The sequence below is a fragment of the Bubalus kerabau genome, chromosome 6, assembly GCF_029407905.1.
Source record: "Bubalus kerabau isolate K-KA32 ecotype Philippines breed swamp buffalo chromosome 6, PCC_UOA_SB_1v2, whole genome shotgun sequence".
Lineage (NCBI taxonomy): Eukaryota > Metazoa > Chordata > Mammalia > Artiodactyla > Bovidae > Bubalus > Bubalus kerabau.
In genome coordinates, this window is record NC_073629.1 from 29,093,309 (window position 1) to 29,120,367 (window position 27,059).

Below are 27,059 nucleotides of genomic sequence, written 5' to 3' on the forward strand. Positions count from 1 at the left end.
TTGGAGAAGGAAATAGCAACCCACTCCAGTGTTCTTGCCTGGAGAATCCCAGGGACGGGGGAGACTGGTGGGCTGCCGTCTATGGGGTCGCACAGAGTAGGGCACGACTGAAGTGACTTAGCAGCAGCAGCAGCAGACTCATATCAAGAGCAAGGATATGAAGCCCCAAGCTCCAGAAGGTGGAGGGAACTGACAATAAATAATAGCCATTACATAGGCCAGGGTCTTTGAGCACCAGGACCCAACTGTTGAGGAGGGCTTACATTCCCAAAATCAAAAACATAGCTCAGCTGACTGGAAAAACTTCAGGGGGAACCAGGGAAATGATCACCTCTTCAGGAAGGCTCCTATAAGAAGTTATTGTCCTATGAATAATATAAAGATACCCTCAAAATAAAGATCCCCAGAAATGATGCCAGTTTACTCAGCAACACTTACAATGGGCCAGGCACTGGGCTAATGTTCCACAAGTACCATCACGTTTAATGCTCTAATCAGCCCAACACAATATAAGTACTACTCTTACTTTACAGATGAGAAAGGGGTTTTCCAGGTGGCTCCAGTGGTAAAGAACACACTTACCAATGCAGGATACATAAGAGACATCAGTTCAACCCCTGGGCTGGGAAAATCCCCTGGTAGAGGGCATGGCTACCCACTCCAGTATTCTTGCCTGGAGAATCCCATGGACAGAGGAGCCTGGCAGGCTACAGTCCATGGGGTCACAAAGACATGACTGAGGTGATTTAGCACACATGCCCAGATGAGAAAATTGAAGTTAAATATCCTGCCTGTTGGTTAATGGCAGCTGGTGACAGGACTAGAACCCTCCAGGTCACACTTCCCACCACACCAGCCTGCTGCTCCCCATAGACAGCTCACGGCATCAGCAAGCCATCTCCCCATGACACCACCAAAGGAAATTACACGGAGATCAGCAGGGGAAAGATCAGTTCACAAATGTGTGTGTACAAAAGACACTGCTGTGAGTTTAGCTGAAATTAGTCTTTTTACGTTCTCAGGCAACAACTGGCAGCTAACCCTCCTCTAATTACTAAATATACAGCCGCATCTTTCACAAGGCATCAGGATTGTCTCACATATGAGACCCCTTCACTCACCTATTCATGTGTGATCCCCATCATGTCCATTTTACAGGTGGGAAATCAATCAAGATTCAGAGATGTTGAGTACCCTTTCCAAGGTTTCACTGCTATTAAAATGCTCAAGCCAGGGCTCAAACCAGATTCTATGCGATTTCATGAATAAAGTCTTTCCATAAGACCCACCACGTCACCACAGAGCAGAAGGGAACAGTGATGTTCCCAGGAGGGGATGTCTTGTCGTAACCAGGGAAAGAAAACCAAGGACCTACTATCCAAGAGCTCTCACAATAAGAAAAGTGTACTTTACAGGGACGCTGACATATCTATGCTGCCAACACAGGTTCTTCTGCAAAAGAAAAAAGGAAAAAAGACAGTTATCAGTGCCAGAGAGAGAGAGATAAAGAATATCTACAGATCAATACAATTCTTGCTCTTCCAGGCAATCACTTTCCACTCTCAGATGCCATGGTCAAAGAGAAACTCTTATGCAGAGGATGCTTTATAATATGACAACATACATAAAGTGCAGGGGAGGACAGGCCCCAAGGGCTCTGGGTCGACTCGCAAGACAGGTGGCTTGGGGAGGGGAGGTCTGCAGAAGGAAGAGCCCACTGTTGTGGACTGATGAGAGCTTCATCATATTTAACGGCTAAATGTACAGACCCTCAAGTTGCCTGTGATTGTGTTGGAGTGCTGAAAGGTGATGTCAGAGAAAAGCGCTGGACAGAAAGGCGACCTGAGTTCAAGTCCTGGTCCTGCTGCCTTTTTAGGAAAGTCACAGAAGCTCTTCTGCTCACATTTTCTTTGTCCATAACATGAAGAAATTGGACCAGGTGACCTCTGAGATCCTTCCAGTGTAAAAGCAAGTGATCATGACTCTAGTGTCCTTCTCTTCACATTCTTGATGGGGCCACAGAAATGTAGCTCCCCCCCAAAAAAGGTAAAAAGATATTTTAAATTTCAAGCGGAAAACTATGCCTGTCTATCTAAAATTATCTACGTCTCAATATATGTCTTTGTTTTTGGATAATATGAAATTAATGAGCTCTATTTAAATTCAAGTTCATGTGAACTGAAAAATATTCAATACTAAATATAATGTTTATTTAAATATAAATATAATTTAAATATAATTATTTGATAATCTAACCACCAAATCAGGACCATGAGAAGGCTAAAGAGGATGGAGCCTAAAGATAAATTCTGTCCATACCATCTTGCTCAGGACCATCCTGCAGTGCGGTCACAAGCTCTAATCTCAGACCCACATGACACTGAAATTGCCACTCTTATTATTTCTACACCCACAAGTTTTCACATACATTTGTCCCTTCCTTCTTCTGCTGCCCGCCTGTGCCTCCTGGGCCAATGGTGGTCAGACACTTGGAGAAGCCAAGAGATGAATAGCTCCCAGTCTCAACATGAAGATGCCCCCAAATAAGGCAGAGAAGTCACCCCAGGTCTGAGACATCTTTGTAGCCATAGACAGCGGCAGGGTCTGGGTGAACCAGGACTGTCTCTTATAAGCTGTGTGATCTAAGGGAAATTACCACTCTGAACCTAAGTTTCCTGACATGTAAAATAATGATGATAATACAACTTGATGACAAAAAGCCTACCTCAGAGAGTCCCTGCGATTATCAGATTATACACAAAAGTCTAAGGCTCCATAAATAAGCAGCTGCTGTTCTCAGGATGCATCCACGGGCAGTGATCAGCAGTCAAGGAGCAAGGCTGGGGCAGCTCAGTACACACTCAAGAAACCCTTTGCCTACAAAATAGTCCCAACCTGCTACACACTTGGGGAGAGAATGAAGAGTCACTCCCTTCAGGTGGCAGCAAGTCTGAAGTAGGGACACAGGCGAGGAACCAGCCCCTTGAGCCACACGTGGGAACCCACTTGTCACCACCCAGAAGCACGAGCTCCCTGAGGCAACGGAGAAGAGACTTTGAAGAGATGCCTCTTTCCTGATTGAAGCAACTTCCAAAGGAAGTGAGTAAGGACAGTCTCGAAGAGATGGCTACAGTCGCCTGGGGAAGGGGTCATTTCATGTGCCACTGCTGGATCCCCAGCACCCCTGCATGGAGCCAGAACACTGAGGACACTGACTAAATATTTGTTAACTGATGAATGATTAGAAAGGGAGAGGCTGATGAGACAGGCATCCCAGTGAGTAAACTAAGCAGGGGGCTGAGGATCTAACATGGTTGGGTTGGCCTCCAGACAAGGGATGTCCCAAAAGTTGGGGTGACCCGGAGAAGTAAGAATAGCACTTGCAAAAACCAGACCAGAGAGCAGGTCAGCCTGTGAGTCACCTGTCCTTCAAACCCAGGACCTGTCTGAGGAGGGAGCCAAGGAATGTAAGACCATGAGTCAGCGGGTTATCCGTGCTGCTACCTTCTGAGTCACCACTTGGCCCCCTGTGGGCCTGCCTCATGCGTGAAGGGGCCTGGAGGTGTGTGCATGGCCATGTGTTTATATCTATGCCCACACACTCAGCAGACACCACCAGCTAAGATGAGTCAAGATTTCTCTCACGTTTCATTGAAGCTATGTCGCTGGGCTGATATGACTCACTGCTTACTAGTCCTCTCCCAGGAGAAATGCCTTCCAAGAGAGGTGAAGCTCGGCATACCTCATGGTATGTCAGGGGCCATGAGACCTGCTTACCATCAGGCTCTCTCTGTCTTTAGGAGCCATGTGTTTCCAGGCTCCCTGTGAGTGCCCAGTGAGGTCAGATGCTTGCCCAAGGCTGAGCACTGACCCTTACGGCAATCCCCACCAGGAGCTTCCCCTCTCTTCCAAAAGCCCCCCATCATCTGTTTCTCCTGCTGCCACCTGCATCGCATCAGCTCCTACGGGGATAATTACAGAAAAGACAGCTCCCCACCCCTGCCTGTTGTAATTTATTATTAGAAAAATCTTGAAAGCTCCTAAGCCTTTCCAATTCCCCTCCCCCACCCTGCCAGAAGAATTTCTAGTAATCATTCTTCTCGCCACTAAAATCATGCCTGATATTATTACCAGATTAATCTTCCTCAGAGGTACCTCATGGCTCAAAAACTCCCACCTCACACTGAATCCAGTAAAAATGTCTTCCCCCTAACACTGTCTAGTTCATTGCCAGCCACATACAGGGTGAGAGGCAGACAGCTTCCTGGCAGCCGTATCTGTACCACGTGACCCTGGTCATAGCTGAGTGTCCAGCAGTGAGCCCTAACTTGGGCCAGTCTGAATCTCATCCTGAGAAACTGAATAGAGGCTCAAAAAGTTCAGTCTTAGTCTAGGCTAAAGGCTTAAATAAGCTGTAAAGACTCAAGAGAGGTGGAAAGTGTGTTAGTTGCTCAGTCGTGTCCGACTCTTTGGGACCCTATGGACTGTAGCCCACCAGGCTCCTCTGTCCATGAGATTCTCCAGGCAAGAATACTGGAGTGGGTTGCCATGCCCTCCTCCAGGGGATCTTCCCAACCCAGGGATTGAAGATAGGTCTCCTGCATTGCAGGCACATTCTTTACTGTCTGAGCCACAGTAAAGAGTGATGGATGGAGCGCATTTTTCCCATAATGTGACCAGGAAAACTTAGAAAGCAGGACCACAGTGAGGGCAGGGTGAGGCTGAGATGCAGAGGTGGGAGGAAAATGCACTGCCCAGGCCCCTTACAGTTCCCAGTTCCCAGGGTCCAAAATGTATTGACTTTCTCCAGTTCTAATTGTATAAACATGAAAGGTGTTAGAGGAAATAGTTAAGTGTCCACTTACAATAGAAAATTTAATTATAAAAATATTTAAAACACATCATATATAAAAGAACATAATATTTTAGAATTTTTTCCCATATTCACAGAAAGGAAGAAAAGAAAGAACACTGGAAGGAAGAAAACAAAAGAAAGGAAAGAAAAGAAGGCAATTTAAAGCAACAGAAATGTTGTTTTTCATTCTCCTGATAGGTGATTATTATCATGATCTAAAAACAGTCTTTCAAAGGGCTGATTTACAATTACATCCATCACTTGCAAGTGGGAAACCCTATTTCCAGGAAGATTCATTTAATCTATATTAAATTTATCCACCTTTTTACCCCATAGTTTCTATCTAAAGAACTCAAAAGCATCTCAAAAGAGCATTAATAAAGATTGTTTTAGGCTGGGCCTTTACCAAGCACTACCCTATTATTCAAAACAAAGTAATGGAGAGAGTTCCCTGTAATATGAAAGCTTTGGTGTGGCCTCAAGCACAAGGCTGGGCCCATGGAATCATTTGGCCAAATACTCACTTAAATTCACTCACATACATTACTTTATCTTATTTAAACTTTACAAGCATCATTTGATCTTTATTCTATAGGTAGGGTGACTAAGGTACTCAGAGGATAAGTAAGACCACACAGTTCACAGCACATCTAGTTTTAGAAATCAGGGTGTTCTGACTCGTTCTACGCTAGCTGAAGGGATGGGCTCTGTATCTAAGTGTGGGGAGGGGCCTTCTCTCACATCTCTGAATCACGCCACTTAGGCAATCACGTACTGACTTGAGCGATTCGTCCTGAGCACATCCACCTCACACGAAGAAGGAAGTTCACTTTAGTAAGGCTGATAAGCTGCCTCTAAAGCAATACAAACTACTCAACAAACTCAATCTAATTTTACTGAGCACCTACTAGGGGCCGAGTAGTCTACTTCATTTTATCATCAGAATTTCCAACGAACCACACATGAAGAACAAGCTTGAAATATTAGAGAGTCTGGAAATCTGGGCCTTAGGAAGGAGCCAGGGTAGCACATAGTGGAGAATGAGGACAGTCTACATCTTTCCACCAAGACTCCTCATAGGAAAGGCAGGAATCAATAGCTATATTAAGTGACTAATTAGATTTAACTCCATCTGGGAACCTTAATGGTGGCTCATAATTTTTTCTTTAATCAAAACTTACATATTTTTTAAAAGGATTCATTGTCTCAGAGTATAAGTAACCCCTAAACTGTTTTACTATATAGACAAATAAGCTCCCAGCCAAGGCAATAGGACTTATGAAAGAATCGATGGTCTGTCTCTTCTTCTCTCTCAGGTTTTGGTTCCCAGATGTGCAATCCTAGAAGGAAAGGGAAGTGGGGATGGAAAGAGAAGAGAAGGAGGGAAGAATGGACATTCTCTGAGACGTGCTTTTGTAAGAGCAGTAAAAATAGCTAGATTATTGAGCATTCACTGCAGGCTAGTCACTGAGCTGGTGCTTTACAAAAGTTACCTCATGGAATCCTCACACACAGCCTAAAAGGTGGGTATTATCCTCACACTTGCACAGAGAAGGAAGCTGAGGTCCAAGGTCACTCAGCTAGTAAGTGGCAGTCACTAAGTTCAGAGCTTGGGCCCTTCATCCCCAATTACACTGATTCATATGACCCATCTAGATGCTGGTTCTCTCAGCTGAGCTCTGACCAAATTACATGGCCCACGTCCATTAGCCCATCTAAGATCGGGGCCAGGCGCTGCGGAAGTAAAGAGAGTAATGGGGAAGTAAACATCACCACCCCAGCCTACAGGCCCAGGGGCTTAGACCCAAGCAACATTCCTGCCAGCCTTTTGTCAAGCACATTCTGGTCAGGCACCAGGCTTGGCAGTCTCCTCTGACCAGGATCCTGGAATCCTGGGCTCTCAGGAAGGTCCCAAAAGGAAAAGGAGCTACCAACCAGGTGATGACTCCAAAAGCCCTGACCTCAATGTGAATTTGTTCATCACTCCTGAAAGGTCAGAAGCCAAAGAGACCGGGTCCCTCATCCTCCAGTTCCTTAGGGGCCCCCAAACGTCCCCAGGAGAAGGGAACAACACAGAACTGAAGCATCTTGTTTTGATTGCACTGAAAATATCCACTGTCACAGCCCAGACCCTATGAAGACTAAAAGGAGCTCCTCCACTCTGCCGGCAGAACCCAGAGTGCCGTGCGGAGCCCGCTCACCGCTCTCCGGGGTATGACAGCCAAGAATGCTTTCATAGTTGTGCGCTGCGCCTGATTCTGTCTGGAATGCACAGACTTCATCCCTTTGATCTTTAATATGGCTGCTTGGAGGGCCAGGATCCCAGCATTTGCAGCTAGTTCTGTCTTCATCCTCCACTGATTCTGCCTCCATCCCACATTCTTGGACACAATTTGGCAACTCTGCATTCAGAAATCTCCCCTCCTTCCCTCTCAACGCCAGACCCTGAACATCCTGCCTCCCTGCCAGCAGGAGGGCCTCACCACCTACCACCTTCCTCAGTCACGTCGGGGTGAAGGGAAACAGGCGTCTCCACCTCTCAGAACTGCCTCCACGATGTTTCCTCCCCCCCAGATATGAGAACCAAACATCTAGATACTTGAAAACAAGCATCTGTTTAATTGGCTGGGGGTTATTGGTTTGTTTTTTAACTTTTCATCCAGATGTTGGTATCATGTAGACCCTCCCTGGAAGTCCTGGAGCCATGGCTGGAAATTGTGTTTTCTATTATGATTTGGAATTAGTCACAATAATTAGAAGAAGTAAGATGTTGTTTGTCTTTTCCAGTACTACACCCAAGAGCAAGACCTGGGGGCTTAATCTGCTCAAAGAGATTTAGTTGTGGACACATAAGTCTCTATTTAAAGGGGAGAAGAAGGGGGAAAAGATAGATGAATATAAGATTCTAGAGTCTACTAATGGGGGATGAATACTGGCCCCAGAGATACAAGGTCCTAATATCTGGGACTTATAATGTTACCTTATTTGGAAAAAGTGTCTTTGCAGATGTGAATAAGTTAAGGATCTGGAGATGGAGGTGTCATCTAGATTACCCCGGTGGGCCCCAAATGTCATCACATATCATCATCCTTTTGATAGGGAGGTAGAGGGAGGTTTGACACATAAAAAAGAGGAATGGGCCATGTGATGACAGAAACAGATTGGAAGGATGGAGACACAAGCCAAGGAATGCTAGTAGCCACCAGAAGCTGAAGAGGGAAGAAGCCTTTGGTGGGAGTCTGGCTGACTTGGTTTTAGACTTCAGGCTTCCAGAACTATAACAGAATAAATTTCTGTTATTTTACTCCACCAACTTTGTGCTGGTTTGTTACAGCAATTACAGGAAATGAATACATGGTATGTATAAGAACCACTACAGACAAACCTAGAGATGGAGGTAAAAGAAGGGATGAGTAGGACTAATAGGCTGTAAGATCTCCTATACATGGGAGGTTTCATTGGTGACTGACGTTTGTATCCAGCCAGTGTCCATTCAGATTAAAGACCTATTGCCAAGCAGAAGGAGAATGCCTCCAAGTAGCATTAGGTAGGGGTCAGTTTAGTTCAGTCGCTCAGTCGTGTCCGACTCTGCGACCCCATGAACCACAGCACACCAGGCCTCCCTGTCCATCACCAACTCCCAGAATCCACCCAAACCCATGTTCATTGAGTCGGTGATGCCATCCAACCATCTCATCCTCTGTCGTCCCCTTCTCCTCCTGCCCTCAATCTTTCCCAGCATCAGGGTCTTTACCAATGAGTCAGCTCTTTGCATCAGGTAGCCAAAGTATTGGAGTCGGGGCTGTTAATTGGGGTCCTGCCAGTGGGCCAAGGGGTACTCAGGACCTGATCTGGTTCAGCAAGCCCTCCTCCCTGTGAGTTCCTAAGAGGTGGGAGCACAAGGATTTTAAAACCAACATACCTCTCCAACCATCTAACTGAATTTGGGCCTAAAAGTCCACTGCAGAGCTTCCTAGTTAGCTGGGCTGATACATGTGTCCCAGTCTAATGGCTGAAGGGTCTTACCACTGTCTGGTCAACTGAAGATCAAATAGATGAGCTCTCACAAACCTGTGTGAGCTGGCAAACTTTCAGTCCATCGTCCCTCAAGTCCCACCCACTAGTAAATGTGGCCCCATGTCATCCTCTCTGTTGCAGAAAAAAGGGAAGTAGGAATAGGACTAAGCTCATCCCTGTCTTACAAATAGGAATATTTTGGGAACCACAACCTCCCCAGGACTGTTGATTGAAATCTCCATTTTGGGAACTGGATGATGAGAATGAATCACACCTTCTGCCTATTGAATCACACCTTCTGCCTATTCCAGCTCCTTTTTCTCGCCTCCACCAAAAGAAAGTGATATTGAGCCAACTTTCCCTGGGTGTCTACCTTGTGTCATGCGCTGTTGTAAGCACAGAGGATACAGCATTAAAGGAACAGATGGCCCTGTGTTGATGAAAGACCATAAATTCCCTCCTAGGCCTTGCTAAGCCTTCAAATTCTGAAACACAGTCCACCCCAAGCTTAGTCTCCCCAGTCACACTTTCCACCCAGTGCCATGCTGGTCTGAAAACCCAAGAACTACAATTATTGAAAGAACTGTCTTAAGAATAAAAAAAAAAATTTAAGATATGAGAATCAGATAAAATTCACATAAATGAAGAGCATGAAACATCATAAAAATGCAAGACATTTTTAATTGTAAACTATAACCAGTTAGCTCAGAGGATCAGAAAAGTGCACTGCTAAGGTCAATACTTTGCAATCTCATTAACTCCATTTATTTTCATGTCACATCCTGGACTTAAACCCTGAACAACTGATTAAAACCAATACAAATCAGCTGACGCTCATCTACAATTTTTTAGAATCAGCCAATAGTATTAGTTTCCTTTACAGAGAATAGCATGTTACTTTTGAAACATGAAGAAAGAACAGAAAGGAGACACTTTGAAAGGCCCGGGAAAGTTCAAGTCCATGAATAAGCAAGCCACCTATCTAGAAGTGAAGGAGATGGAGGAAGAGGAAAGAGAGGGGGAGGAGGAGGAGGAAGGAGAGGAAGGAGGAACAGGAAGAAGAAGAAGGAAGAGGGAGGAGTCAAACATTTCTAAATATGCAACTGTTCACTATGATGTAGAAATGGGAGTGCTATGAGTGACATTAAAGGAGACTTTTCTCTTTATTTGATAACAATATCCATGCATGCATGCTCAGTTGCTCAGTTATGTCCAACTCTTTGCAACCCTACAGACTATAGCCATGAGTGAGTGAGTGAAGTTGCTCAGTCGTGTCCGACTCTTTGCAACCCCGTGGACTGTAGCCCACCAGGTTCCTCCATCCATGGGATTCTCCAGACAAGAATACTGGAGTGGGTTGCCATTTCCTTCTCCAGGGGATCTTCCTGACCCAGGGATCGAACCCAGGTCTCCCACATTGCAGGCAGATGCTTTAACCTCTGAGCCACCAGGGAAGCCCGCACTATAGCCATGAGCAAACACTAAAAGTGAACCTAATGGAAACCAAAACAATTGTTCCAAAATGATGAAATCTGGGAATTAAGTCTGATTGTTTAATGCTAGTAAAAACAAGTTCACTTTGACTAATTCCATGGGAAGTGGCACCAAGCTTTCCTGTCCGGGATCTGTGGTTACCTGGGTGGCACACATCCAGTACCAAACATCTTTGTTCTCCTGTTGCTTCAGTCCTAGCTCATCACTGACACTCTAGAAATTTCCCACTCAACCACAACACATTAGGAAGGACAACCATTGTTTGGGTCAAAATGAGTGGAAAGGACACCACAGTAGAAGAAACAATAATAGAGAGAGAAAGATGAAAGAAGAGGAAGTGACAGAGATAAAAACAGAGCAGGAACATGTAATTTGAAGAAGTGGGAACCCACCACTTTAGAGGTTTGGTTGAACTGAATGAACTGAAGACAAAGGCCAGTAAAATGTTCCCATCACCCTTGACTTCAGCTGGGTTAATTATGTCTTTATAGAACAGCCTGTTTCAAAGTTCACATTGGTATTTCACAGTCATTCACTCCTTCACTCAGTCATTCATTCAATAATTACTTCTGGAATATGCAGGGCCCTGAGATTAGTTCTAAAGAGGCAGAAAGGTGAGCACAAACTTGGAGGTAGAATCTATAGAGACATGACACATATATATAAATGTACAAATACCAGTGTGACCTTTACCTGGAAGAGCAGAGCTTGACAGCGTGCATTTTTTTTTATTTTATTTCAATTTTTATTTTATTTCACTTTATTTTATTTCATTTTTATTTCATATTTATTTATTTTATTTCAACTTTTTATTTTATTTCAATTTACATAAAAACTGTGAATAGAGCACAGAGTCCCCACATCCAAGTTTCCCATTTTTAACATCTTACATTTGTATGGTACATTTGTCACAATTAATGAACGAATATTGCTTAATTATTATTAACAAAAGCCTGTACTTCATTGAGATTGCCTTCATTTCTAACTTAGTTTATCTCTTTCAGGATCCCTCGAGGACACCATCGTACATTCAGTCATCACGTCTCCTCAGGTTCCTGTTGACTGACAGGAGACATCATTTTTAAAGCAACTTTATTTGTTTTTACACTGTTGCTCCCAACAGGCTTAGTGGACTGGTCATTTCTATGACCCTCGATGAAATCTTAAGCTGGTCTTAAAACTTTTTCAGTCTCTCTTAGATAATATGTTCTATCCAAATACAAAATTAATAATTAGTCAAAATGGTGGGGGAGGGGAGAGTCAGTAGAAGAATAAACAGAGAAGTGAGCAGAAGAGTTTGAGGACCCAGGAAAGCAGAGTATCACAGAAGCCAAAAAAGGAGAGAATCCTAAGGAAGAAGGGCAATCAGATGCTGCAGAGTCCCTGGAGAGGAGAAGGAAAGGACTTGGCAATTAGTTTGCAGCCCAAGGTGCGATCTGGCTGCTCAACACTCAAAAGCCAATGAAGAGGCCAGGTTGGTAGAAAGGAAAATTTGCTTTATTTTGAATGGGGTGGGGGAAGCCAGACTCCTGTCCAAAAGCTCACACCCCCTGCCCCACAGACAATTGGGGGTGGGGAGAATTTTTATACACAGAGGGAGGGAGCTACATGCATCAACAGCTCTGGCAGTCATCTTGAAATTGGTCATCGGTGGTCTGACCAGCATTGTCTTGATTAAGTAGAGTTAATTTCCAGTTCCAGGGCCAGTTTGTTCCCATTCCTTGAGCTTGTTTTTGGAATTATGGCAGCTTATATCATGGCTATTGTCTGGCCATCATGTAGTTAACTTCTTCCACCTTGTGGGGGTTTCAGTATCTACAAGAGAGCTCACAGAATTTGATTCAGAATACTATCTATAGCCTTTGAGAAGGAACTAGGGTCCTTGATTATACTTAATGACTAAATTATTATTTGGTCTCCTTTGACTCTTTGCCTTTGTTTCTGCATTTTCTCAATTCTCTGGTTAAACTTACTCTTTGGCTAAAGTTTTTCTACAGACAAAAGGCAGGCTGAGGTCATATGGCCAAGGACCATAGGGTCCTGCTCCTTTTCAAATTCACTTGCAACCCTCAGGAATAGAGTGGTGAGAGTGGAAGCCACAGTGGGATAGGTTAAAGAGTGAATATGTGGCTGGAAAAATAAAGGCCACCAATTTAGACTCCTCTCTTGAGAAGCTGAGTGATAAATATGAGGAAAATAAGTTGACACCTTAAATAGGTAGCAGAAGTTTGAGGGAAAGCTTTGGGGTTGGGGTATACAGTAGTCAGCTTCTAAAAGGTTGCCAAAAATCCACTCTCCTGATATTCACACTCTTGTTTAATCCCCTCCCCTTGTGTATGATGGGTTGCCATTTCCTACTCCAGGAGATCTTCCCAATATTCCATAGAGAGAAGAGCCTGGTGGGCTGCAATCCATGGGGTCACAAAGAGTCGGCCATGACTGAGCACACACACACACCCACACATACACACACATGCACTTGTGCATGAGCTGGACAGATGATTTACTTTTGACAGACAGAAAACTACAAGAGTGATAATGGGATGGCATGTCTGAGACCAAGTTATAAGAGACTGTGATTCCGTCCCATACTTGTACTCTTTTTTCCTCTGGCTTTCCTCAGTTTGCTCACTCAGATATTATGAGCTGCCATGTTATAAGCTCCCTACATGCCAAGGAACTGAGGGCAGCCTCCAGCCAACAGTCAGCAAGGAACTAAAACCAACAGCCTCTGAAGAACTGAGTGCTGCAAACAATCATATGAATGCAACTGGAAGCAGCTCCTCCCTGGCTAAGCCTAATGTGGACAGCAGCCCCAGCCAACACTTTGCAACCTGTGATACTCTGAAGCAGAGGACTCAGCTAAGCCACATCCTGGCGCCTGACCTATAGAACATGATGTAGTGAGGAATGTTGTTTTAAGCCACCAAATTTGGGGATAATTTGTTACATGACAAAAGGTAGCTAGCTTTAGAGAAAGGTGGAGAAGGAACTTGTTCCCATCAGCAAGGGTTCTTACTGGGCTCTGGGGGCAACTCCCATAGCGGGAGCAGAGGTGTCCCAGGTGCGAGGGGCTGAGCTGGGGAGGAAGCAAGGATGGCAGGCCTGTCCCTGGGGAAAGGAGGCAGGCTCAACAGTAAAGAGTTTGTGGCTCAACAGTAAAGAGTTGGCCTGCCAGTGCAGGAGACCTGGGTTCGATCCCTGGACTGGGATGATCCCCTTCTCCAGGGCTACCCACTCCAGTATTCTTGCCTGGAGGGCTACAGTCCTTAGGATCACAAAGAGTCAGACACGAACTACAACAAAATGACAAAAAACAGGTAGCTAAGCAGGCATGATTCCTACCCATGTCTCATTTCAAATTTCTACACATGATTCTAGTTTCAAATTTTAACCTTAAGACAAAAGACAGATTCTAGGCACCAGGCCCCAAGATCTTTATTTAGGCACTGGAGATTGAAACTGCAGAACACTCTTTGGGAAAGATGGGCAAGGAACGGTTGCATTCAGTGAAATGGAAATACCAAGAGATGCAATTCAGAGATATGTGTCTTTATATCCCAGAGCAGGCTTTCCCGGTGGCTCAGATGGTAAAGAATCCACCTACAATGCAGGAGACCTGGGTTCAATTCTTGGGTTGGGAAGATCTCGTGAAGAAGGGAATAGCTGCCCACTCTAGTATTCTTGCCTGCAGAATTCTATGGACAGAGGAGCCTGGCAGGCTACAGCCCATGGAGTCACAAAGTGTTAGACATGACTGAGTAACTAACACTTTCACTTTCTTTTCATGGTCCCAGAGCAGGTAGATGAGGCCAGAATCCAAGAACCATGTGGAAACCTTGAAGTTTTGACTCCATTCTCTGAAACAACAGGGAAGAACAAAAATATGGGGAAAGATACACAGAAATTTTGAGATAAAAAGAGAAAGCCTAAATCATCTCTGCAGGAGGGACATGGAACCTGAGGAAGTAGAACTATTGTTCAAGGTTTAAAGAAAGAATTTGGAAGAAGTAGACTCCTTGAGAAAGTTTTGGTGAGTCAGTAAGAATTTTTTAAATAAGAGTAAAAAGATTGAGAGGGCCAGAGGATGCCTAAATGAGCACAATTTGGAGGAAAATGAAGGCACCCACATTCTTCAGCCTCCCCACACTCTAAGCCACTGGGAATGGAAGAAGGGAAACCTCTGTTGGAGAAAGTCGCAGGGACAGTATCCAAGGGAAAGATAAGCTTCTGTTGTGATAAGGAGGCAGGAAGAGGCTTTAGAGAAAGGTGGAGAAGGAACTTGTTCCCATCAGCAAGGGTTCTGACTGGGCTCTGGGGACAACTCCCATAGCGGGAGCAGAGGTGTCCCAGGTGTGAGGGGCTGAGCTGGGGAGGAAGCAAGGACAAGGACGGTGGGCCTGTCCCTGGGGAAAGGAGGCAGGGTCCGGGGAGGGGGCCAGAGGTTGAGGATGGGCTGGCAGTCCCTGAAAGCAAGGAGAGGACAAGTAGACACCATTGAATTAGCCAGCTCCCCAAATCTAAGTTTAATATTGATCCGTCATTAACATCAACATCCACGGCTCCTCTGAGAGCAGGCCCAAGGTAAGAACTGACAGCACAAGCCTCCTACAGGGTTGTCTCTGAGAGTCCACCTGCAGTAAGGTTCAGGCCTCAGGAAAACAGGCAGACATGGCCATATTCAAAAGCATTACAGTCTTACATGTAAACTTTAAAGCTGTTCCATTCATCTCGTATGGGAATTTGCTTATGTTTGGTGTAGAGGACAGATCCCTGGGCTTAGAGTTAGGAGACCTGGGTCCTTGTCCTAGCTTCACCCCAACAAGCTATGTGACCTTAAAAAGTCTTTAACCTTCCTGACACCATTTGTAAAGTGAGGAGGCCGAGCCAAATATTCCCTCAAGTCCCTTCCAGCTCCAACATTCTAAGAGCCTGAAAGCACGCAACCCAGATCTCTAAACCAGGTCTAGAGACCATGTGGTTTAGTTCTTAGCTTCAGGGGAAAAAAAGAAGGAAACAAGTCCAACCCTTATCTGTAACCTTCTGCAGACTTCTTATTCATTGATAGAATTCTCTGTGGGAAATGTTTTGAAATAGTGGACATTCCATGAAGTGAAATTCTGTGGATTAATCTGCAATAAAGGCTGAAAATTTTCAGACTGATTTTTCCCAAATGTATGAGAAATCTTTATTCAATTGGATGTGTGGCAGATTCTTTTCCAAAGCATCCTGTTCACATTCGTAAGACAGGGTTTGGTAGGAAAAAGCACTTGTGCCCAGATATCTTACCACTTACTCATAAAGTTAAGGAAGATGCACTGACAGCAATGGGTGAGTCATGCATAGGTCATCTCATGTCTAAGGTTTAAAGCCATCTGCAAGTATTGCCACACGCACATCTACATATACCTCGCTACGAGAAGCATGAGACAGATTGTGAAAGAACATTAGTAACATCATGAAGTGAAAGTGGGACTTTCTCCTAACTTCCAGCATCCCTGAGGAATCCTCCCTCTCACCACCACTGGTGGGAACTCCTAAGGTTATTTAAGTCTCATCTTACATTTTGGAAACCCAGGATAATCTAACAGAAATGTCCCAACTGATACCCTCAAACTTCACATGGAAGACAAAGGATGAAAAATATGCCTGGGAACTTCTTTTGATTTCCAAATGCAGGAATTCTGATGACCGCTTCCAGACACTTAGAGACTCTCTGTTTACTTTTTCACAATGTATTACCAGTAAAAACAAAATCACCCTTTACAATGTGCACTCTAGGTGCTAGAAGGAAAGGAAACTCAATGTCTAGGCTATGAATTAACTATAATAAAAAAATAAATTCTATAATAATAGTGATATTAGATAGTGGTATGAAAAAGTGAAAGTGAGTTGCTCAGTCGTATCCAACTCTTTGCGACCCCATAGACTGTAGCCTACCAGGCTCCTCTGTCCATGGGATTTTCCAGGCAAGAGTGCTGGAGTGGATCTCCTTTTCCTTCTCCAGGGGATCTTCTCAACCCAGGGCTTGAACCCAGGTCTTCCACATTGTAGACAGAAGCTTTACTGTCTGAGCCACCAGGGAAGTCCTTGTATGAAAAAAAAAAAAAAGAGGATATAATTAATTCTGCCTCAGGGTAGGGAAGTTGAGGAAGATAAATGATGAGTAAGAGATTGAAGATGAGTAAGAGCTAGCCAGGTGATGAATGAGATTTGAAAGATATTTGAGACAAAAGGAAGTGGGGGGGCAGAGACAGAAAAATGTGAGATTACAAGTGGAGCATCTGGAGATCCACTAGAAGCCTAATGTAGCTAAAGACTAGGATTCAAACCAGAGAACAAAAGGGTGGAGAGGTGGACAAATAGTTTTGGACCAGCTTTTAAAAACTTGTGAAGGAATGGCTTACTGAGGTGAGGACTTTGGCCTTTATTCTTTAGGCAACAAGAAGACAAAGAAGATCACCATGCTGACCATGATCAAATCTGTACCTTAGAAAGGTAATGCTGAGAGCAGTGAAGCAAACGGATCAGGAGGGAAAGAAGAAAGGCAGAGAGTGGTCAGGATCTTTCTAACAGCGAGAAGAGGGATGATGTATATGAAACATCTCACATGTCCTTGTTATTCTTTGCTTCTGTCTCCTTCCCCACCCCCACATACAGAGATGCTCCTTGTGGACAAGCATCATGTCTTGTTCACCTTCGAATCCCAGCACAGAGCATAACTGTTGATGCAGTGCAAGCAGAAAATAAATACCCATCATGGGTGAATAAATGAACGTGGACTTAAGGGAAAGAGCAGGGGATGCCGAGAGAAGGACATATTCAAAAAATCGGTCTGAGATAGATTCTAAAGAATTTTGTCTGAAGAAAATAGAAAAATCCAAAGTTTCCATATTGAGTGACTAAATAGGTCTCTAAGGTCTCTCAAAATACAAGAGACTGGGCAGGTTGAGAGGGAAAGGTAATGAATTAAGTTGGGAATATGTTGAGTTAGACGTATCTGTGGGCCACCATCCCCAAGTCCAGTAGACAACTGGACACATACATCAGGACCTCAGAAGAGTTAACTGGCTGATTTTTACTCAGAGTCATTCACAGAGGCAGCTCAACCAAATGACTCAAAAATCTACTTTTTTGAACACATGCTGTAAACTTTATTTCCAAAGAAAAAGTAAACAAGAAAATGAAGACTATCTTCAAAGATCCGTGCCTTATCACTCCTTAAACAAAAGCAAAGATAAGACAATTTTATTGGTCAATTATGTTTCAATAATTCTGGGGAAAGAGTAATCAGGTTTGTTTGTCCAGGAGTAATCCTTCACTCTTTGATCTCTGAAGATGTCACTGTCAAGTTCTCAAATCTTCAGAATCACAATGAAAAAGTTCCCATGAGCAGCATTAACTGTCCAAGCATCAGTCTACTGACGTATTACAAAACACTGAAACAATGAATATGCTGACAGAAAACGCTAGCCATCTTCCCTTTGCCTTCCTACACGCTGCCACCACCAGCCAGTTAGTTCTCAGGTAAAAGCTGCTTTCTCAGGGCTACAGAACATGACAGGAATCTGAGGTTACATGATACCTGAGAAGTTTACCAGATAATGAATTATAGGAACTGATTTTAATCCTTTCTTTACCACTAACTGCCACATGACCTTGGGCAAGTCACTTTACCCTTCTAAATCATAGATTCCTCATCTGTAAAAGTGAGATCATCTTAGATTTTCTCTGTTTATTTTCTTAAACACGTAGCAGTGACCTAGACATAGATCCCTTCACACATGCTCATCGTTAGCTCCTTTCTCAAAGGACTTTACAGAGAGTACTAATTACAGCCTAAATTATCTAGAACAGACTGTTAGAATCAGACTTTGAGGAGGCTAATATCTTAAAGGAAAATGAGGGAAATTCTGTTGGAAACTTGAAGGAAGGGAACCTTTGTGTTGTTGTGACAGAAAGTTTAGCAACACTCTCTCCTGCAGTATTGTAAAAGGTAGAAACGGTACCTAATGCACTGGGTTATTTAGCTAAGAGGTTTTCCAGCCAGAGTGCAGAAGGGGCTACCTGGCTTCCTGCTGCTGCTTATATTAAAATATTAAAGGCAAGAGAGAAGCTAAAGAAAGTACTGTTAAATCAAAAGAAGACAGGACTTACTGGTCTTGAAGATCCTGAAATTTCCTGGATGGCAAATAATACTAAAAATAAGAAATTGCTCCCAAGCAAAGACCAAATTCAGGACACTCTAAGGAAACAATGTTCTAAAGGTGAGGCCAAGGGGGTAACTATAAAATTCTTTGTTAAGACCTCAGAAAGTTAAACAGTGATAGTTCCTAATCAATGCTCAGACTACACTCAGTCAGACAAAAGGCCCTCTGAAGAGTTCACAAGTTTGCCCCACAGGACATATAAATAAAATCATGGAGGTTCTTATTGTATAGCCCATGGAACTCTACTCAACGCTAGGTGCCAGCCTGAATGGGAGTGGGGTTTGGGGGAGAATGGATATGTATACGTATGACTGAGTTCCTTCGCTGTTCACCTCAAACTACCACAACATTATTAATTGGCTATACCCCAACACAAAATAAAAAGTTTAAAGTTTGAAAAAATAAAATAAAATTTTAAAAGAGGGGGGAAAAGAAGATAGTAGGGGAAATGGAGAATATATTTAAAAAATAATAATCGAGGTCCTAAAAGGCTAAAAGACCTTGTCCCTCAGCCATTTCAGCAGAAGCCCATGGAGAGAGGCTTTATCTCAAAGACATCTGAAGGTCTGGGTTTGTCTGATGGAGGGTCATGGAGGATTTGAGAGACCAGAAGTACTGCCAGTTTTGACAGAGACTGACAGAGATAGTATAAAATGAAAAGAGATCTTTGAACCCCCGAACTTCTACAGCAGGAAAACAGTCTGAGAAAACAACTCAGCTGCAAACATGACACTTCCACGAAGGAGAAAGAATGGCTCAAAGGTGGACCAGGAGCCCAGAGGACAGGATCGAGAGCTATGGAAAGCCGCGGCCAGCCAGGAATAGGACTGGGCCCTAATCAAGGAACTTACAGCATCTGCCTGGCTGGATTTCAGAACTGCTATCATTGAGCAACTCCTTTGTGCCTCACTTTCCCCTTTGTAAGCAGGAATGTCTGTAATGGTTATCCTCTGGTATGCCACTATTGTTTGCTGGCTGGGCAGGAGACAGACCTGTTTCCTCAGTTCAAAACTAAAAATGTAATCCACCTTTCTTTAAATGGGCAAGAAATTCAAACAGATACTTGACAAATGATGTTATATACAAATGAACAATAAGTACATGAAAAGATGCTTAACATCATTAATCATCAGAGAAATAAAATTATAACTATAATAAGATACCAATACACCCACTGGAATGAAGTTAGTGAAAGTTAAGTCACTCAGTCCTGTCCAACTCTTTGCGACCCCGTGGACTGTAGCCCACCAGGCTTCTCCGTCCACGGGATTCTCCAGGCAAGAGTACTGGAGTGGGTTGCTAATTCCTTCCCACTGGAATAACTAACATTTAAAAGAATGGCAATACTAACCATTGGTGAGGATACGTAGCAAGTGGGACTTCAAACATTACTGACAGAACGTTCATTGAGACCTAAGTCTGGTAGTTTCTCATAAAGGTATGTACCTCCCCTATGACTCAGCCATTCCACTCCTAGGTATTTCCCCAAGAGAAATGAAAACATACATTCACACAAGAATGTTCAGAGCAGCTTTATTCATAGGAACTAAAAACTAGACTACCCCAAATTTTCATTAACAGGAAAATGGAAAGTCAAACTGTGGTACATTCAATCAATTGAATATCACTTAGCAATATAAAAGAGAGTAACCAGTATACACAACAATATAGATGAACCTCAAAAGATGCTGAGTTAGAGAATCCAGACATTTCAAACAGGGAAAATTAATCCACGATGAAAGAAATCAGAACAGTAGAGCAGTGCTTACCTCCAGCTGGGGAGGGGACAGGGGTTGACTCAAAAGGGGAAAAGAGGCCTTTCACAGATGATAGAAATGTTCTTTATCTCGATTGTATATGTGTGTGTGTGCTCAATCGCTCAGTCGTGTCTGACTCTTTGTTGCCCATGGACTGTAGCCCTTGAGGCTCCACTGTCCATGGAATTTTTCAGGGAAGAATACTGGAGCGGGTAGACATTTCCTTCCCCAGGGGATCTTCCTGATCCAGGGATGGAGCCCAAGACTCTTGTGTCTCCTGCATTGGCAGGCAGATTCTTTACCACTACAGCTACCTGGGAAGCCCTTAACTGTATGAAAGTGAAAGACTCTCAGTCATGTCTGACTCTTTGCAACCCCATGGACTATATAGTCCATGGAATTCTCCAGGCCAGAATACTGGAGTGGGTAGCCTTTCCCTTCTCCAGGGGATCTTCCCAACCCAGAAATCAAACCGGGGTCTCCTGCATTGCTGGCAGATTCTTTACCAACTGAGCTATCAGGGAAGCCTTGATTGTATGGGTATATACAATTGTCAGAATCCATATAACTGTACACTTTGCCTATTATTTTAGGATTTATCAACTCAACCTCAATTTAAAACAGGGATGTCATTTATAAAACCACTAAAAATATCAGATACCTACAAATTATTCTAATAAAAAATGTGTAAATCTTTCACAGAGAAAAATATATAAACCATCAAGATAAACTGAAGAAGATTTGGTCTGGTTCATGGTTTCAAAGAATGAATAATGTAAAGTTATCAATGCTCTGTAACTTAAACTGTGTAAATTAAGCACATTTCCAATAAAAATTCCAGTACTTTTTTTTTTGGTGGAACTAAAAAACCTCTTGATGAAAGTGAAAGTGGAGAGTGAAAAAGTTGGCTTAAAGCTCAACATTCAGAAAACGAAGATCATGGCATCCGGTCCCATCACTTCATGGGAAATAGAGGCTATGGTTTTTTCTGTGGTCATGTATGGATGTGAGAGTTGGACTGTGAAGAAGGCTGAGTGCTGAAGAATTGATGCTTTTGAACTGTGGTGTTGGAGAAGACTCTTGAGAGTCCCTTGGACTGCAAGGAGATCCAACCAGTCCATTCTGAAGGAGATCAGCCCTGGGATTTCTTTGGAAGGAATGAAGCTAAAGCTGAAACTCCAGTACTTTGGCCACCTCATTCGAAGAGTTGACTCATTGGAAAAGACTCTGATGCTGGGAGGGATTGGGGGCAGGAGGAGAAGGGGACGACAGAGGATGAGATGGCTGGATGGCATCACTGACTCAATGGACGTGAGTCTGGGTGAACTCCGGGAGCTGGTGATGGACAGGGAGGCCTGGCTTGCTGGGATTCACGGGGTCGCAAAGAGTCGGACACGACTGAGCGACTGAACTGAACTGAACAAACTAATTCTAAGATATGTAGGAAAAACAAAGGCCAAAGAGAAACAAGACACTTTTGACAAAGACAAACAAAGAAGAAGAAGTTTTTTCCAGATATCAAACTTATTCTAAAACCACAAAAACTGAGAGTGGTTTTGTGTAAGGACAAGCATACCAGTGAATAAAAGAGAAATTTCAGAAATCCATTTATGTCATTTTATATGTGATGTTTGTGACCAAAGTGGCTCTGCAGAGAATTGGGAAGGGTATGATATTTTTAATAAAAGGTACTAAGTTGACTGGATAGTCACATGGGGAAAAAAAAGTCTTATCTGAACTCTATCTCATGCCATACACAAGAATCAGTTCTAAGAAAGAGACACATGTACCCCAATGTTTATCGCAGCACTGTTTATAATAGCCAAGACATGGAAGCAACGTAGATGTCCATCAGCAGACGAATGGATAAGAAAGCTGTGGTACACAATGGAGTATTACTCAGCCATTAAAAAGAATACATTTGAATCAGTTCTAATGAGGTGGATGAAACTGGAGCCTATTTTACAGAGTGAAGTAAGCCAGAAAGAAAAACACCAATACAGTATAATAACGCATATATATGGAATTTAGAAAGATGGTAACGATAACCCTGTATGCGAGACAGCAAAAGAGACACAGATGTATAGAATAGTCTTTTGGACTCTGTGGGAGAGGGCGAGGGTGGGATGGTTTGGGAGAATGGCATTGAAGCATGTATAATATCATATATGAAATGAATCACCAGTCCAGGTTCGATGCAGGATACAGGATGCTTGGGACTGGTGCACTGGGATGACCCAGAGGGATGGGATGGGAGGAGCATGGTGGGAGGGGGGTTCAGGATGGGGAACACATATACACCCGTGGTGGATGCATGTTGATGTATGGCAAAACCAATACAATATAGTAAAGTAATTAGCCTCCAATTAAAACAAATAAATTTATTTTAAAAAAAGAAGGCAACTTTAAATGTTAAAGGCAAAATAAAAATTCTAGACATATGTGAATATTTTCATCACTGTGAAGAAGGGTATATTTCTTAAGCGGGAAGTAAATATGTACCAAACATAAAGAAAAAGATTAATGAAATGAAATACATTAGACCTAAGAATGTCAAAAGACACATGAGAACAAAGTATACATAGACAAGTCACAAAATAGAATAACACGTTGGCAATTTACACAACTGACAAAGGACTGTTATTCAGAAAAGTTTAAAAATTCCTATAAATAAAAAATGAAAAAACAATACAGACCAATAGAAGTATGTGAAAGGGAGTTGAACAAGCACTTTACAAAGGATAAGACCCAAATGGCCCTGTAGGAAAAATTGCTTAATCTCATTAGTCATCAAAGGAAAAGAGAAAAAGAGAAAGAAAGAAAGCAAACTAAAACCACAGTGAGATGAGTAGCTCTACATTTCTAAAGCCTGGCTGAAATTTTAAAAACTGAAAATAATTATTATTGGTGAGGATTTGGAGCAGTGGAATTTTATCCACTACTAGTGATTGCATCAGTTGGCAGAGTCACTGTGAAAAATAGTTTGACATTAAATGTTAAAGATAGTCATATCCTGGGAATTTCCTGATGGTCCAGTGGTTAGAACTCCACACTTTCACTACCCAGGGCCCAGGTTCAATCCCGGGTGGAGGAAATAAGATCCCACAACCCGCAGCACTGTCAAAAATTAAAGAAGAATGTACTCATCTCCCGTAACCCAGGCATATGTATACCCAGCAGAAATGCATGTATACGGGCACCAAGAGACATGGTCATGGATGTCCATAGTAACTTTCATTTTAAGATTCAAAACTGAAGACAACCCAAATGTCCACCAAGAGTAAAAATGTATGAATAAATTATAGTGTATATAAAGAATATAATACAATATATAATATTGTATATATAATACAATACAATAATATAATAGCAATGAAATTTTAAACTTCAGGCACATTTAATAATATGAATGAGTCACAGAAACCAGACTCAAAAGAAAAATTACTATGTAGTTCTAGTCAGATAAACTTTAAAAACAGCCAAAACTAAACTATAGCAATAGAAGTCAAATTATGATTAGCTCTGAGGGAGCTTCAAGTGTGGAGACAGAGGAATGAACATGAAGGACCTCCTAGCTGTGATCTCTTTCTAGACCTGGATGGGAGTTATACAGTTATGTGCTTTATCATCATTTATTAAGCACATTTATGTTATATATATTTATGTATGTAGGTTTTATTTGTTAACCAAAAACAGATAAAAATAAACATAATAATTAAAGTGCCTGTCATGCAGCAGGCACTCAGGAAATAGTCTTCACTATTATTCTCACAGTATCCTTCTCACTCCTGAGCACATAAAACAGACTTTCTTCTCCCTAAGGGCTCTCCAAGGAAAATTACAAGCTGTCACAGGCAAAAATTGACCTTCCTCTCCTTCTCCCTTTGGGACAAAGGTTATAGATAATAGGAAGGGACCCGGAAGCAGAGTCCCTCATTGCTCTACCAGACCTAGTCTGAGAGAAAACTCACGATTATCCTCATGTGCCCTTGCCCTCTGCTCCACGACTCTGTAAACTGGTGCAACCAATTTGGAGAATTACTTAGCACTGCTAGGGCACAACTGAGTGACTTAACTTTCACTTTTCACTTTCATGCATTGGAGAAGGAAATGGCAACCCAATCCAGTGTTCTTGCCTGGAGAAACCCAGGGACGGGGGAGCCTGGTGGGCTGCCATCTATGGGGTCGCACAGAGCCGGACTCGACTGAAGCGACTTAGCAGCAGCAGCAGCTAGGGTTCCCAGGTGGTGCAATGGTAAAGAATCGCCTGCCAATGCAGGAGACGCAGGTTCAATCCTTGAGTCAGGAAGATACCCTGGAAGAGGAAGTGGCACCCCACTCCAGTATTCTTGTCTGGAAAATTCTATGGACTAAAGAGCCTGGCAGGCCACAGTCCACCGGGTCGAAAAGAGTCAGACACAATGGAGCAACTGAGTGCACGGTCGCTTGCACTGCTAGCCGACATGCACATCCCCTGGGACCCACCAACTCCACTCGCAGAAACACAACTCCTCTCAGAGGTGCTCCTGCACTGAACACAGGTACAAAGATGTTTAATGCAACACTATTCGTAACAGCAAAAAGAGAAAGAAGGGAAAACCTGGGACAACCTCAGCAGCCACCAACACAGGGATGGTGAACACATTATGGAACAGTCACACAACAAGTCGTTGTTGCAAAGAATGAACTAGATCTAACTTACTAATATGGCTAAATCTCAAAAATATGCAGCTGACTAAAAAAAAAAAGCAGTTGTAAAAGGTATGTAGCATGCAAGACCAGGCATGTTGTTTCCAGATGTATAACAAAATTATGCAGAAGCAACACTTCAGGAAAGTGGTTATTCATGAGAAGGAAGGTTGATGGGACTTGGGAGAGATGGCTGTAGCTGAATCTCTAGTATTTTATTACTTTAAATAAGTATCTGAAACATATGATAAAATAGTTACAATTACTTAAGTCTGGTGGTGGGTATATCAAGTGTCGGCTTCATTATTGTGTTTTCTTATATCTGAAATACTATCCAACTTAAAAAAAAAAGTGAATTACCTCTCTTAAAACATACTCCAGGCTCCTGTCTCCCTCACAAAGGATCATTTCTTGAATTCTGTCAGATTTTTCTCCTTCCTCAAGATGCAAATGGAAATTTATGACAAACAAATGTTGGTAGTAGGGTCACTCGTTCTCCACCAGGCCATTCCTGACCTCAGCCTCACCTCCACCCTGCCCCGTGCCCCATGCAGCTCATCTGGAAGGATATCAGGTCTGTACAGTGCCTAGACTCTGGCTTCTGATTGGGTTTGATAAATAGGAGACAGAAGCAGGGATGGCCCAACAGGAAGAAAGAAAGGACTAAGGGTATATTTATTCCCTGGCTTCCTCCCTGTTGGCCCTAGGTTGGAAGTGGCTCCATTTCTCTGCTGAAAGCCGCATCGCCATGAGTAGGCCGCTCCCAGATTCCCACGGGGCTCTCTCTTGGCTGCAGCAATCCTTCCTTGCCCTGCTTCTTCAGCCTTGAAGTGGTGTCACGGCTTCTTGCTGTCACAAACCCAAGTGACCTTCTGGTTTTCCTTCATTCTGCCCACAGCTTTATAAATGGTATCCTCATGAGGCTTCCCTTGATTTCCCCACTTGAATATGCCATCTATTTCTCACTGGTATCCTGACCTCATGGAGCCCAAGAGAAGTTCTGTGAGAGCCCAAGAGATCCAAGAAAGCTGCAGAGATAAAGCTCATACCTGAGCAAAGCCTTGAGAGAGGAGCAAGCACTTGTCAGTCAGTCAAAGGTTATGATCAAGGGAGTCAAAGGTTATGATCAAGGGAGGAGGAGGCAAGAGTGGCAAGACTGAGGGAACAGCTTTTACAAAGGGCTTTGCCTTAGGTTGACCATACGAACTTACCAATATTAGACCATTTCTGGATACACAAAAAATAAAAGGCAATTTCCTGTGGTTCAGTAAAGAATAGGATTCAGACTACGATGACCTTAAATGGGAAAGCAGCCTACAGGACCAGGAAGAATCAACATGAGTCTGTCCCTACAGGTGGATGTCAGGAAGGGTGGAGATAACATTAGTCTGAAGAGGAGGAAAGTTAGCTTTTCAGAGAGGGATGAAATGTGTTCTCTATGTCTTATTTCTATTCAAACAGAAACACAGATCTCTCTCTGTTCTTCCTATGTCTGGATCTGCAATCTATTTCTGACCAAAAAAAGGCAAATGCAAACAGGTTATCTTGAGCCACAGCTCTCACAGCTAGAGAGATCCTTAATATTTTATTGACTCATTTCAAAGATTAAAAAAATAATGAGGCACAGAGGTTAGAGTCTTGCCCACTATCATGCAACTCTGGGAGCCTCCAATTGGATGGACATGAATTTGAGCAAGCTCCAGGAGTCGGTGATGGACAGGGGAAGCCTGGCATGCTGCATGCAGTCCATGGGGTTGCAAAGAGTTGGACATAACTGAACAACTGAACTGAACTGATAATGGAAGACTTCTGAAAGGAATGAGTTTGGGAGGACTCCCATGACACAATTCTATCATGGGTGAAGAGGGTGAAGGTCATTACAGAGAAGGGTCACACCCTGTTAGAGGTGAAGGACTAAAAAACTGCATGGACATAGAGGATGCTGAGAAAAATTAGCTTCGCTGGAAGAGCAAAGAATGCATTTGGCAAATCATTTCCTTTTATTAACCTTATCCTTGGAATTAATCTTTTCCTAGA